At 43.7% G+C, this 5,097-nt stretch overlaps 1 long non-coding RNA gene across 1 annotated transcript in view; it reads left to right on the top strand.

The window, feature by feature from the left end:
• Positions 1-402, top strand: part of LOC108166367 (uncharacterized) — a 10,040-nt gene extending 9,638 nt beyond the window's left edge. The window contains exon 3 of the long non-coding RNA XR_001776703.1: positions 30-402. This is a non-coding gene — a long non-coding RNA (uncharacterized LOC108166367). The remainder of the gene's footprint in view (positions 1-29) is intronic.
• Positions 403-5,097: the final 4,695 nt, after the last annotated feature.

The raw sequence follows: 5,097 nt of genomic DNA, 5'->3' as shown, positions 1-5,097 counted from the left end.
TCTCTCTCTCTCTCTCTCCCCCCGTTCAGCGGTGTGAGCTCCCAGCCCGCTGAAGGAGCGTCTGTTGAGCTTGTGAAGCAGGGCAGCTCATCCACCTGTGCCGCGGATGCTGCAGCCGGAGCGGACCTGGCGTTACATGGCGTAGTTTCTGCATCGCTTACTTCTTGTCTCTCCTGAGGATTTGTATTATTATCATTTCTTTTTTTGTTACCTTTTGTCTTTCCTCCTCTGGCGTATGAAAGAGGCATCTAAAGTTGTGATGATGCCTCCGCTCGGCGTTTGGGATTTGTAACAGCCTCATGTGMAAGGGTGATATCCTGTCAGCCTGTGATTTAACGACACGGTCCTTTGGACGCGGATAAAAACATGGACTAAACCTTCGCTTCAACACAGTCAATATGGGATTGATACAGCTATTTCTGGTTCTTTGCTTATTTTGCACCTCCTCAGGTAGGACGCCTCTGCAACCTCTTGCAACATGTAGCTTTTCAGGATATATGCATCCTGCGTAATCTGCATCCAGAAAATCTTGCTGAAGTTTGTCAAAATTCAATTTATTGGATATTATTGTGCAAAAAAAAACAACAGGTACTATTATGAAGGATTTTCACCATCCAGCTAACAACCTCAGTAACAATCTTCTTTGTTTGGAAATAAGTTGTAGGTTTTGGGGTTGACCCTGCCCTGCGCATCAGCGTCTTTGATGAACTAACACTTGGAGACGGAGGCTTTGATGGAGTTACTCAGGTCCAGGGCTTCCACAGCGAGTCTAGAGCGTTCCATTTTCAAGGTACTTGAAACACACTTCCTGCTGCATGTTTCTATCTGGTTATAGAACTAAAATACAATAAATAAAAACACATGCATGATCTGGGGCCCTTCTGTGAAACAACAGAAGGGCCCCAGTCCTGTGCCTTTCAGGACTGGGCATAGTACAGCCCTGAGATACTTAAGTTGGATTTTTCTGTCAGATAATCTGGGGATATTATACTTCGATATGTAGCTGCATCGTGCTGGATTATTTGCTTTGTCCGCAGCAGGAATGATCTTGTGAGACAGTCCCATCTGCCTCTTTGTGGGACTTTCAAGACCAACATAATGCAGCCCTAAAATCCTGAAATTTGACCCATGTAGATTTTTCCTCACAGGTCTGCCAGTGATGCCTCAAATATCATCATATGCCGATATCTATATAACATCACATACAGAGTAAACATACACCACAGTTGATAGATTTTTTTCTGTAACACGAATGAGCTCAGGAGGGGGTCCCACCTGCCAGAACAATAGGCAGTACTAGGTCATGAAACAGTGGGGTGTCCAGGGCAAAGCAAGAAAGGGGGGATTGTGCAAAGAGTATGTTAATCTTGATCATGTTATGTGAAGGTAAAGATACAATATGTAGATCTGAAAAGATATGTCTTGAATTCACTGGTGATTCTCTGGAAGGCTTTCTGGAAGTAAGTCATCCGTCGTCCGTTTCCAGTCGGGAATGCCTTCGTTAGTTGGGCAAAACTGGAGTTGCCAGAGCTGCATTTGCTCTACATTTAGAGTTTTTAATTCCATCCACGCCCGTGTCACGTCTTCACAACCCACTGCGATCCAATGTGATTGCTGCCGACAAACCTAATCACAAGGACAGAGATAACTTGGAAGCCGAGGCAAAACTGAACATYTCCTGACGTTTTAAAGGGATTGTTGTTGTCCTGGAGCCAGGGAAGCAGCGCTGATCAGCTGCCAAGCGCGTCTCTTCGCTGATATCTTCTCATCTCCCAGCACGCCCGTTGAGGCAGCGTTGCGTTGCCGTGCTGCTGCGGCGGCAGCTCCGGCATCCTTGCGAAGGCGTGTTATTTGATGTCTTCTGTGTAGATGACACTCAAAAGGTGCGCTCTACACCCAGGCAGAGAGTCGGAGAGGGCTAAGAAAGAAAGGGAGTTAAACATAGATGCTTATTGAAAGAATCTCCCACTGCTTTTTTTTTTTTAACCAATGAAATAAAAATAAAGCACAAACTGTACTTCGTCTGGCACCTTTCCGTCTCTTTTTACCTCCACTGAGCACACGCAGTCAGGTAGAGCGGATGGTTTGTGTGTGTTATTTATGGCAGAGCTCGCCTCCATCCTTCATTCAGGATGTCTGTGTAAAGTCGGTGGTGCTGATGCTGCTGGGTGAGGAAGAAGAGGAGGAGTAGAGGAGTTGGGGAGGGATGCGAGGCAGAGCAGACCTGGGCCTCTGCTTGTTTGTTATCAGAAGCAGACAGCGAGAGGCTCATTCGGCAGAGATGCAGAGTCGGGGATGATGAGAGGGGAAAAGCAGGGTAGGCTGTCTGCCAGCTGTTTGATAGACTGTGTTGATACCTCGCGTATGGACCCGCTTGGCTGGCCGGGACCGGCCGAGAGGGCCCCCACAGTGACATTCCGACGCTCATTAGATAGCAGGCAGAACATATCCATGGCTGTCCTCTCCACCGCCTGCCTGCCTGCTGCCAGGGGGGGGGGAGGCTGTGTCTCTGTGTGGCTGGGTGGAGGCAGGAGGACAAGTCTTATTCTTCATATCGAAATGTAGAGCGAATATATGCATATTTGTGATACTCTGGATCTTTGTCAAAGTAGGGTTTTATTTGTGCGAGAGTAAGGAAGAAGACGGCTGTGAGCATTGGAAAGGTTTGGTGGGGGTGGGGGGGTGTTGGTGCTGAGGTTTTGTTTTTTGAAGGGAGCTGTCAGTGCTACATTGCATGGCATTAGGAGTCCTCAGAGATAGAGGCGGGGGAGAAAAGCCCCCCCAGGCCATGCTTCTCTAATGTCCCGATTCCAGGTGATGCTCAGATACAAATGATCACATCAACCCTCCTCCCACACAGTTTTCAGGATCCACATTATTGCTCTGTAGGAGCAACAATAACGAAAAGAAAGGAGGGAGGAGAGGGGAAAGGGATGGGGGGGCCACACCCAGAAGCACTCCCCTCCCCCAGCAAACGCCCAACCTGTGTGGATGGATCAAACTCATTTGAAGTGCAAACAGCACAATTTAAAAGCATCCTTTGAGCCGTGGCGCTGGGCTCGCTGTAATTGCAGCAGTGTGTGTGTGTGTGTGTGTGTTTGTGGCTTGTGAATATGAATCCTGTCAGTCTCTGAAGCAGCGATTTTTACACCGACTGAACACCGACAGTGAGATGTTTCTGTGTTTGTTGTGCTTATGATGTCGCTGACTGCAGCGACAGTTAAGTGCAACAGGACGGAAGAGGCTCATTTATTATACAGCCGTGCTGTGTATGTGTGTGTGCGTGTGTGTGTGTATGCGTGTGTGCGTGTGTATGCGTGTGTGTGTTCATGTGAAAAGCAGTAAGAGTGTGGTTCATCCTTACAATGTTGACATTGTGTGGAAGCGCATGGGAAGGATTCAGACTTTCTGTTTGAATATATCTGAGTTGGTTCGGRGCTTTAWAGTGGTAATCCTCTCGGTAAACACTAAATCAAGGCTCTTTTTCACACGCTACTATTCTTCTTCAAAGATAAACAACCTGTTGTTTGTGTTACTACCATTAAATGAACCATGAAACAGTCCAGTGAGAAAACCGCCATGGTTGTTTTGTATAATATTGCAACACATTGCGATGCTGGCTTTGTTGGCACCATCAAGAGAGTACGGCGAGAGCCTTTCAGTGAACGGTAATGCGTGTTGGACCTGTGGCATGCTGGGAAATCTGAAAGAGTGTTGCTCATTTGGTGGCTCTTTTGACTCCTGAGGCAGATAAACCGTGGACCTGCACACATTTAAAACCTTAATTTTATTCTATTTCGATTTTACTTAAGAGAGACGTATAGAAATAAACTGATACATGGTTTTCAACGTTTTCATTTATTTATCTATTAGAGGTGAAAAACAATATTAGGGCTGCAATGATTAATCATGTTTAATCGATTATTGAAATAATCATGAACTAATTTAGTAATTGATGAATTGCTAATTGAAGTGTGCATACAAAAATAAGCTATTTGGTGCAGGAAACAACAGTCAAGGCAGTAATTAAGCTAGAGCTAAACAAAATATTTACATTTTGCATTTCAAATAAAATGCAAAATGTAAACATATTCTAAAATATATTTTCAGTGGTCTAAGAAAAAAATCTATTAACCAGAGCATCTTTTTCCAAGTGTTTGTTGCTTTGCCGCCATGGTTTATGGCAGGATTTCTTCTGACTTTCTTTCAGTTTTGTAGAGTTTTCGACTAATAGTTTCAGCCGACTCTCCCACCTGAGCTGCGAATTTCTGCAGCCCCTCCAGTGTTGCTGCTTCTCTGATTAAAGCTCCCCTGTCGTTTTGGATAGATTACCACGTCTAAGTTAGTTAGGTTAACACATTAAAAGCTGATTAACTAACCAGCTGAGCGCTTCACTACTCTGTTTCTTAAGGTAATGTTCTTCACAAAACCAGCTGGATTTATACTGAGATTATTTCACACACAGCTTGACTTTATCGATCAATATTATCTATTTACTACATGTATGTTTCACGGATACAACTTGGTGCAGTGAGTGCGTTTGATTTTTAGTACAGTAGATAAAAAAGTAGAATATTCACTAATTTCTCAAAGCTCTTCAGCTTTTAATTAACGGTAGTTGAAACTGACGTGTCTTTAGTGGCATCATTAAAATTACTCACAACTATTCCAATTAAAAACCAAACTGCAAAAAAAAAATAATAATAATAATTGCAGCCAAAAGTGCTTTGACCTTTTGCGACTAATAATGAAGAGTTAATTGATGTTAAGTTCTGCAGGAGCAGCCTGTTGAAGCTAAAGGGTTATTTCGAGCCGTCTCTTCATCGTGCCCTTGTGGTGCTGACTACAGAGAGAGTTAGACTTTTCTAAGCTGGTGGGAAACAAATTTCAAAGTTAAACTTAAGCTTTTAAGGATGGAGTCGAGTAGATCAGTGGGATTTTTTTTCTTTAGTTTAAGTCGCCTTAGTGGGAAATTCCCTCTTTTTACTTTTACAGAAACATTCACTGGCTACACCACTGTAGAGAGATGAGAAAAGAAAAAAAAAATTCTATACTAATATTCCATATGTATATATTTAAACAACATTTCATTAGGAA

This window comes from Poecilia reticulata, linkage group LG6 (assembly GCF_000633615.1).
Source record: "Poecilia reticulata strain Guanapo linkage group LG6, Guppy_female_1.0+MT, whole genome shotgun sequence".
Classification (NCBI taxonomy): domain Eukaryota; kingdom Metazoa; phylum Chordata; class Actinopteri; order Cyprinodontiformes; family Poeciliidae; genus Poecilia; species Poecilia reticulata.
This window is presented reverse-complemented; position numbering and strand designations above follow the sequence as displayed.